Source organism: Colossoma macropomum, unplaced genomic scaffold (genome assembly GCF_904425465.1).
Source record: "Colossoma macropomum unplaced genomic scaffold, Colossoma_macropomum, whole genome shotgun sequence".
Classification (NCBI taxonomy): domain Eukaryota; kingdom Metazoa; phylum Chordata; class Actinopteri; order Characiformes; family Serrasalmidae; genus Colossoma; species Colossoma macropomum.
The window spans coordinates 21,051,362-21,061,779 of record NW_023494804.1 but is presented as its reverse complement, the minus strand read 5'-3'; the positions used below and the strand labels follow the sequence as shown (position 1 = coordinate 21,061,779).

The following is a 10,418-nucleotide window of genomic DNA, read 5'->3' as shown; positions in this document are numbered from 1 at the left end:
ATCATATATCCAATTACACATCGCGCAAACTTATTTTACACTAACACGGTTACACATCACACAACTACACCAACCCCCTTTACACATCACCCAAGCCCCCCGATTCCTGCTGCACCAGTGGAGCTCTTTAACACAGGTGCACGTTTCTACCGGACCCGACTCGACCAATGAGAGAGGGCGCTCGCGGTCACGTGAACAAAGCCGTGCTCTAAATACTTGAGGCAGTTGGAGAAACAGTGAGAGGGAAAGAGTCTCTGACTTGGAGGAATATAACGGCGGCTTATCGACAGCCCAGAGGACAGAAGCAGCTCGGTCGAGGTAATGACTCTCCCTTTATCCTCTTTTCAGCACGGCGACGGTAACGGAATCGACGCAAGGATGATGTGGTGGATGATTTTTGCTGCCGCCGACGACGAGCAGGGTTTAATTAATCTCTTCCTCAGCCCGCTTTACGCCGCCGTTCGCTGCAAACAACTCCGGTGGCACGAAGCTGAAAGTAGCCTCCTATTCGCCAACTGCTTGTTCGAATTTTCCCTTTCCACCTTAAATAGTGCACTTAACTGCAGCACCATATAAGGTGGGACGGGGAAATTCGAAGAAGAAGCTGGCGAACAGGAAGCCCCGACTTCAGCTTCGTTCCAGCGGCTGCGGGCTGTTTGACAGTTCACCCCCAGAGATGAGGTGAGGTCTCTGGGACGGACGGAGCCGCATGTTGAGACAACAAAACGGGCAAAGGAATTACAGTTGAGGCGCTGGTTTAACTCGGCTGTGGTGTTTGGATGGGTCTCCCCACAAAACATCCTTCGGTTGTGGTAACGCTGCTGCAGGAGCCGTGGGCTACTTGAATAATTTATCAGACAGCAGCTCGCTCTGAGAGAGAGAGAGAGAGAGAGAGAGAGAGAGAGGAGAGGAGAGGAGGGGGGTGGGAATGCGCCTGTGGGTTGGAAATGTGCATCGTTTTTGTTCATGGGGTGAATTAAAACTTTTCGTTTATCTAAAGGTCATTTTGTGTAGCTATAATGTGGCAAAATGCAGAAAATGGCTGTGTTTGGCTGCGCGGTTCCCAGAGAGTCTTCTTCACCGGTAGCGTTTACGTTAGTTAGTAACGATGAACCAACTCGTGAACAAATCATTCTTCCGAATCGATTTACTATTATTCGGACCGATTCACAAGTCCAATTGAATCGAACTTTCTTTAGCATTTATGCTCTTGTATCCACGTTGTTATGCTAAAATCATATCAAGAGTCGTTGAAAATGTTACATCATAACGTAATTAAACAGTCCACTGTAAAACGGAGAAGAATTTGGCTTGTCTTTGTTAAGAGATGTACTGATTGGTGAGTGAATGAATGTTTTTTAAACCGATTCAGTAAATTGGTCTAACTGATTCACAAGTCCAAGACTTGTAATAGAAATCTTTCAAACTTTAACCTTGACGCACCACACTGTAACAATAAAACAAAATTTTAAATATTGTACGTTATAATTTTGGGTAATTTCTTAAAGAAGGTTGTTGTTTAACTACCTTAAAAGGTTTACATCGCCGTTAACTTAATTTCACACCCAAACACGAGCATTAAGCTTGTGAATATGAATCAAACAAAAAATTTGTGAAAAAGGTCAGTTTGAAAGTATCAATTAAAGGAAAGTTTCATAAAAAACGTATGTACACAATTTTCAACTTGCTTCAAAAATGTAGACGATTGACCATGACCATGACATAACACCAAAGGTTTGCTTCTTTAGATTGGCATTGGAGCTACATCTAATTTAGCAAAGAAGTATCCTTTGGGTGACACTAGAGTAGACAAAGTAGTGCCACATTTAAAAAATATGACTAAACCTACAAATCCAGTGATTTGTATTTAACATTGACATGCTGTGCTGCACAAATCCAGTTAAACTACTTAATTATGTTCAAATTAAACAAATTGAACGTGAAATCAAACGTGCAGTTGGTCAGTGTGTTTTAGGTACGGACGATATCCACAATATACTCAGAGAAGCGTATTGTGACATCCTGTGGCATAATGTGACATAATTTATCACAATGACGATAAATATTGTAATGTTGCCTAGCCTTATTTCTATTTTGCTATTCTCATAGATCCGCTGTAAAACTTAGGACACCAAAATGTCTTGACTACGTTTGGAGTAAGATAATAATAATAAAATAATCACATTTACAAAATTTTATTATTATTATTATTATTATTGTTAATATTGTAATTTTTTTGGTAACCATTTCTTTAAGTATCCACTGGTTTAAGATTTAATGATGATTCAGTTTACCGAACCGATTCTTTCGAATGGTGTGTTTCAATGAATTCAGTGACTCTCGTCTCTAGCGCGAATGATCGAAACGACTCCGCCGGTCGCGCGCATGCGCAGCTCTCACTTCTGAGTTACACTCCCCCCTCTAGCGCATGTAAGAGGGCAGAGCGCGCGACCCGCGTGGAACTCAAAAAAAAAAAAAGCAGCTCGCGAGCTGTAACGTTACGTTGGAACGTAGTAAGCTGGTTTTGCAGCCGTCACAGAACGTTGGGAGCCGAACCGTAAGTTTGCTGATCCGTCCATGTAAAGTCCACTCTGTGTTGCTGCGCTGTGGTGAAGTGAAACCTGCAGCTTTCTTAAGTGTGTCGTTCAGAGTGAGGTTAGTAAATTAACACTGAGGTTGAGCCTGTTAGTCGTTGACGTTGAAATTGAGTAATATCTGAGCTGGAAATGTCAATGGAAGTACAGCCGCTTGGACGCTTGAACTTGTTTACAGAATAACTGCTTTGGCAGCTTTTGGTTTCCTCAGCGTATCAGCTCTTGTCTTTTGCTTCTGTTTTCATTAATCCTGTCTAACTGGAGAAACGTGTCAGACAGTGGTCAGTGTTCTGCCTGAATCAGCATTAACCGCCGTGACAGTGTGTGTGTATGTGTGTGCGTGTGTTTGCTCTACGATCCTGGTTACGGAGCTGTAGGGACGGTTAACAAAGCGAGGATCGTCCGCCTCTCTCTCAGCAGGTGTCTGTAGTTTTAGAAAGCCACTTCCGTACTTTAACACTCGCAGTAGTAAACATTAGCCGCGTCGGCTCAGACTGAATTCACCGGCTCCTAATTCGAATTTTCCGTTCCACCTTAAATGGCGCATCAGTATCATGAATGTATGGTTGTGAGGTAGCTAGCTAGAATGGTACGGCTGCGCCATTTAAGGTGGAACGGAAAATCCGAATAAGAAGCCAACTTGAGCCTTGTTTGCTGCTTCAGACTCCCTATGGAACTGCAGTCGAGTTTGCATCCAGTACAAACAGCATCTATCAACATAGGAACAGAATCTGTTTGGCTCTCTTCTTTAATTTGATCTCCCTTCGATCCAGAATAAGGTGATAAACCTCAGAAGTCTGAAGTCCAGTTTATTTTGAGTTCGCTGTGAGCACAGAAGTGGGTAGTAACTAGTAGTGTTTACTTAGTTACATACTTATACTTTTGAATGATAATACTTTTAGGGTGAAATCAGCATTAGGACATTTCGGTAAATGCACCAGGAGGCTGCGATATATACAATATTCTCATGTCTTCTGTGTTTTGTGAGTTGTCTCAAGCCTCTGAGATGTAAATGTGTTAATACTGTAGTGACTATTGTTTTTGTTTGGATATCATAGACCCTGGCGGTGTTTTCCTCTTCAGCTTTTTAAGGTAAAGTGGGACAGTACTTTAAACTTACTTTCCAGAACCTACTGGGAGCACAGCAAGATCCTGTGTAGAGCAACAAAGCAATGACAATAATGATATCTGAATGAATTATAATCATTGTTGGCTTTATATTTTTGAAAAGTTCCCTGGTAGGATGAACTTCAGCACGTTCTGTGCTCTGGCGAGAAACTTCATCTGAGGCCACCCTTACTGACTCAGTCTGAGCTCTAAATCTTTCATTCTGTCCTCTCTCCTGTCATTTTATCCTCTGTCCACTGATTTTCCTCCCTTTCCTGACTTTATACCGTCTTCTCTGACTGTTTGGTTTAGGTGCCATTTTGCTTAAAGTAATAAAATGTTAGAATTAGGTATATATGTCACATGATTCCACACAAATAGCTTATTAATTTAAAGCCTATAGGCCTAAAAATGATCTGCATTTGTTTCATTTCATTGGCTTCACTTTTTACATCAGTAACGCAGACTAACACTAGTAGCCCAATGTTGGTATCTATATACATTCATAATAAGGCATGTTATGAAATATGCAGGCTTTAATACATTGATAACTTTGGCCATGACATGAGAACTCTAAGCGCTTCTTTGATTGTCTCCTCAAATTTTTAATTCTATTTGTTGGTCATGTGCTTTGTGGAATCAGACCGATTTCAAATTGAGAATGCCCACATCGATGATGCCTGGCCAGTGAAAACAATTACCAACACCCTTATGGTTATTCATTCATTATGTTCTCACTCCAAGAGCATTGGAACATGGAATTTTTTGTCCTAAGTTTGCTAAAACCACACTAGTTCACTTCTACTTCACTGCACTTTAATTTCAGCAATTCACGTAAAACAGTTGTGTTCAATTTTATGTTCTAAATAAAGTAGCTTTATGCTCTGCTGCTTCGGTGCTGCTTCATGCCTCTGATTTTCAAACTTTAGTACTTATTTCTGTTATATTTTACACCAAAAGGATCTTGAGAAGAGGAGAAGAGTAGAGACTGACAAACGCTAGGGTAGTCAGTGTAGAAAACAGTGGTCTGCTTTTGTCGATGTACTGTATCAGTCTAGGCTTTGGCTTTGTTTTGGTTTCACTTTTCATGGCTGTTCCTCTGCGCTGTTTTGTCTTCAAGACGTGAACGATGCGGTTGGAGCTGATAACTCAAAGTCATGTCTTCGAGATATGTGGGGGTGTAACTGCAAACAAAGTAACAGAAACCCCACAATAACAACTCTTACAGCGAACAGACCTTCATAGAGTTTAGGGGACATGCAGAGGCGTTGTTAACAAGCAATTACAGTTCTGTAAATGTGTGCAAATGCTTTTATTTGTGACTGCTCACTGTGCAAATGCACTCGACCCTGACTGCTAGTGTTGTGAAAATACTTCCCATTTTTTATTCCACATATGAGTTTATAATGCTGTGTTGGTATGTTTATGGTGATTTCCTGTGTGATCTGTTGCAGATATAGGAAGCAAGTGTGTGTATCTCTCTCTCTATCTCTCTCTCTCTCTCTCTCTCTCTCTCTCTCTCTCTCTCTCTCTCTCTCTCTCTCTCTCATTTCATTTAATTTGCATTAGTTGCAATGAAAGGAATGTTTAATTACTAATAGGGTGCAATGATACTCAACAATTCCATTCACAATACTAGGTTTGCAATTCACTATTCTCACAATATTTTGAGCAAGATTGTGATAGTAGAAAATGATCACTATAATTGTTATTGCGCAACTTTCTGTCATCACTAAAGCTGGGAGTCAAGAGGAGGGCTGGAGTGTTGTTGATTGGTGCTTGTCATTTACAGACTTTTGTGTAGTTACATTACATGGCATACATGTAGTTATATTACATGGCATAATTACCAGAACATCCATTCTCCGCAATGTATTGTCACCTCCACCATGCACATCATTACTTCTTATAACAATAATAATTAAAGGAAAAGGTGTGTGCAAATCGTAGGCATACACATTTTTACTCTTTTTACTCTTAATATGTTAACTTGTACAAGTGATGGTTGATCTTGATAAAATTCAGTATCATGATATTTTCCTTTACTGTATCAGACAACATTTGCCTAAATAAACGATTTTGCTACAATAATAGTGTGCTAAAATAATATCTTTCAAACCTGACATAATTTGTTTTGCCTTTGTTGTTATGTGTTACAAAATGTTAACCAGACAGAAGGCACATTTCCAGAAAGTAAGCCTGCCATTTGTTAGATTTCTGTGGATTTTCAGCTATTCTTTCAAAACAGTCTGAAGCACCCAGTTAATTAGGTTACATACACTGCAGTTAACTGTCAGATCTTGAAGACAGGACTAAAGTTTGTAAAACAGAATTAAAAGTTGAAAACAGACTGCTTGGCAAGAGGGAACTGCTATGTTATAGGCATTATATCAGACATATAATGCTTATCATGTATTTAATATATCACTAAAATGTTCTCTCTCTCATGTTCAGGAAATTGCTTGGCACATTGACTGGAAATAGCTGGTGGGCATAGTTCAGGTTGCCTCAGGTTGAAATGTTGAAGACTGCACTGTTTGCACAGCCTGAATTCCACAGAGAGAGACAGAGACAGTGGAGAGGTCCATCTCAACTTGCAGCCGATTTATTGTTCATTTGTTTCAGCCTTGGCCTCGGATGACGCTGTCTGCATCAACACAAGCTTTTATGGGATGCTTTCTTTAAGTCTGGCCTCCATTACGTTACCATTAGGCATATCTTTGTATAGTGTTGCACTCTTTTGGGAGGTTCTGTGGCTAGTTTATACGACCAAGGACCATTTTCATGGATATCTGGATATGGATTAAGTCTGGGTTTGAAATAAATCTCATTACCAATAGTGACTCTCTTTTTGAAACATGTTTTTGTCTAGGCTAGGTCTGGAAACTAACCCAAAGCCAATGAAGCTGATGGGTGATTTTACATTTTGCAGTTATTCTACTACAATCTTAGTAGCAACAGTACATACATGTATAATATTCATGTATGCATTTTGAAAAATCTCATTAAGGGCTGCCTCATCTTGTGTATGAATATTCGGTTGCATTCAGTAATCTCACATTTGTGTAGTCATTTGTGTTGTTGCTGTAACCCTATGGTCTCATTCGAAGTAATGTCTTCAGTAATGTCAGACAGTAATCTGTCTTTTGGGGTGTAAGAATGTGAAATCATGTTATTTCGTGGCTAGTAATAAATATGCATCGACTTATGTTAGCTTGTGGCTAGTGTGTTAGCTCAGGGCTGACATTAGCTTGTGGGTAGGGCATTAGCTCTGTTTAGTGTTTCTGAATGGATCAGAGAAAAGTCCACTCTAAAGTGGACATATTGCACTTATCATGTTTAAAGCTCTAATTTATGGAGGACCAGATTTGCCAAATTGAAAAATAAATGAAATTAAAAAATAAATGGCTCAGTAAATTAATCATTTAAAAAAAAAAACTAAATAAAGTATATATTGCTTATAGTGATTGTAATTATACACATTTCCTTTTTCTGCAGTTATATATTTCTCAATTCATTTATTTCTATATTATTTATTGTTTTATTAATGCCATTTTTATATATTTTTTCCATATCCATATTTTTAACAATTGTTCCCTTTATTCATTGATTTCATGTATTCATTTATTTTTTCATTAATTAATTAATTTATTTTTTTTTCATTAATTCATTTATTTATTTCTGTATTTCTTCGTTCATATGATAATGAGGGGGCGTGTTTTTCACGTTCAGGTTTCGCAATCTAGCCCAGGATGAGAAGAGCTGATTAAACTGTTCTTTCGCCAACTCCATAAAGAACTGCAATGCCATGAACGACAAACCTGCCGATAAATAACTTTCGATGGCTTCCACAGGCTGTATGTGAGAAGGGCGTCCCAATGTCTGGGTGATCTGAATTTTACAGAAAAAGACAATGAACCACCTCCTCCAAAGTTCTGAACACTACGGGTCGACCTCTGTATCAGCAGAGGCAGCAAAATGGAGCAAACTGTCCCCACAGCCTCCACACGGAAGAGTGAGACTCTCAGATCTCTGGCTGTCTGCTGCCTGTAAGAAGCCATTGCGGTACTGTCTTGTCCTTAGTTACCGCTGAGAGAGCAAGACATGTACAATCGATCTACAGAATCTGACAACAATCAACCAATAGTAATATTAAGACGCTGTGACATCATTGACTGACAGCCCCTTTATTAGCACAAGGACAAGAAAATACAGAAATAGAGAAATAAATAAATATAGAAATTAATAGTTATGGAAATAAATTAATAAAATAATAGAAAAACAGAAAAAAATGTTAACAAAGAAACATAAATAATAAAAAAAATAAATACAAAAATTAGTGAGAAGGGGAAATTACTAAATAGACATAAATAAATGCAGGTTCTCCATACTAATTAACTGAGAATGCAATCATTAATATTTAACATTAAGCACCTTTTCAGGCACTCTTTATTTTTGCTGTATCGAAAAATGTACTAAATTAAGACATCACTGTATTGTAGCAAACCAAATTATAAATTTTGTGAATCATGATACTCCTACTATGTCTGTCCATCTGCATCTGTTTATCTAAGGTCAGCTCAGGTTTGCAGTTTCCGTCATTAAGAAAAGCGTCAGTATTTGAGCCGGAGGAATGTATCCTACTTCAGCACTAAGACCACCGTCTAGGTCGTGGTCAATAGAAAGTGTGGAATGGCCCCAGAGGTCAAAAGGCACTATTCAGGGTCATGGCAGCCTCCTGTTCTCCTTCTGTCTCTCAAGCTAATGCCTCTCTTTTTCTCTTCATGTTAGGAGGGTCTCTTAAGGACTCGGTATGATTCTGACAGTCTGTTGTTGAAATGTATTGCTTGACTAATCACTCAGAATGGGGCGTTTGCTGTAGAATTTCAGTTGGGGGGAAGACTTCACCATGCAGAACAACAGATCTGAGCAAAGTACTCTTAATACATTGCTACATTGATGATAGTTCCATATATGCTTTGCTTTATATGAAATGTCATGAGTATTGTCACACACAGGTGCATGAAGTCAAGCTTCAGTCAAGCATGCAGTCAAGCAATTTGATGAATGTAGCTCATTTTTAGCACTTTAATGACACTGATTTCCAACTATTAACATGTTTTTGCAACTTCAGCAGTCTTTCTCTCCAATTATGAACCCAGTTTTAACAAGCATTTCTAAATGTGGTCGTACATTTCCTAGATAATTTGTCGTGCAGCTGATGGATTCCTTTTCAAAGCAATTTTCTGATGATAGAGAGGCTTACGGTTATAGCGATGTATTTTTGGTGAACTGACAGCAATTCTGAGTTCTGTCATTTTCCCGTCTGGGCTAAGAGCATTTGAAGAGGGCTCTCTCTTCTGCTCTCTCTCTCTCTCTTCCTTTTTGGCTTTGTGTGTGCCTCTTTCTCTCGCTGTCTTTGTCTGTACCGTGCTCGCTCGCTCTCTCTGTCTCTCTCCCCCTGCTGATCATTGCTATTCCTGGCCCTCTCTTGGAGCTGAGGGGGAAAGCTAACCCAGCTAGCAGCAGCAGGAGTGAGTTTTAGCTTTGCTTCCTGCTGCACACGCAGCTTGCCTGCCCTCTCCCCGTCTGCTAACCCAGCCAGAGACAATTCGCCAACAGATTTACACTCTCCTGTTTGTAGGACAAAGACAGACATCCTGCTCAGAATGGGGGTGGATGGAGAGAGAGAAACAAAAACACAGGCAGACTCAGATGATAGATGATACTACAGTTAATCGCTGAATAGGACTGTACCATGCAGACAAAATACTAGTATTGTAGTTATATTGCTACGTATTAAGATTGTGATTATATCTTGTAAAATATATAGAATGCATGAGTGAATAAACAATGTGTCATGATTAAAGACCATGACGGAGATAGTAACAAATGACGCCGTATTGTTAAAATTCAGTTCTGTTTTTCACAGAATTTCCACTATTTTGCATTGATGCTTTGAACTCTTGGTCTGTGACCAGCAGTGATATGAGTTTAACTAAAGTGGTCCAGTTCCAGCATCATGATTCATTGTGATGTATCAAATCCTGACATGTGTTTAGATGAATATCGAAACGTGAGCTAGCCTTGCTGTCCAGTGCTACTAACAAAATAAACCCCAGAAATTGCAACCTTTATAATTTAGAAGCAACTTGAGAAAAAGCCTGGTAATTTGAGCATGAGTGTATGCCTAGCATAAGGCCTGCCCCCTCCCCACCCACTTTACTCTGGTAGGATGTGCACAGATGCCTAGTTTTCATCATTGACAGTGGTTTTCACGTAAGACGACAAATGTAAAGGAACTATGTCTGTGATGTGTTTTTAAATTTTGAATTTAAATAATTTTTTCAGTTCTATATTAGTTTTATAATGCATTTAATACCTTTATCGCATCTCAGACCGGTGGTCCAGGGCAAGGTTAATAAGGCTCTGAGTGCTGCTATCACAGGATGGCATTCAGTGTATAACACTTTCTTTATGGGCAATACTTTGGGCCAGCTGGATTTCACTCAAGATTAGTTTGCGAATTGCACACTGGAATGTAGCATTGCCTGGCTAACGTGGGGAGAAGAGGCACGCGTCACAAATGGCCCTTGAAAAGAACCTGGCACGTCGAAGGCTTAAGCACCCGCAAAAATGTCGCCAAGTGGGACAGCCAGTCGCTGTATGCTCATAACGAAACACTGCTTTATGTTTGTTGTAATTGAAACGCACATA

The 10,418-nt window shown here is 39.5% G+C and overlaps 1 protein-coding gene across 4 annotated transcripts in view; it reads left to right on the top strand.

Annotated features, from left to right (window-relative positions):
• The first annotated feature begins 218 nt into the window (after positions 1-218).
• Positions 219-10,418, top strand: part of LOC118824930 (spermatid perinuclear RNA binding protein) — a 117,381-nt gene continuing 107,181 nt past the window's right edge. For 2 of the 4 annotated variants that reach the window (XM_036595401.1, XM_036595399.1), the window contains exon 1: positions 2,433-2,557. The gene's annotated coding sequence lies outside the window, so the exon portion shown is untranslated. Of the gene's footprint in view, positions 319-2,432; positions 2,656-10,418 lie in introns of those variants that run through there. The other 2 variants (XM_036595398.1, XM_036595402.1) reach the window with 2 other exon arrangements.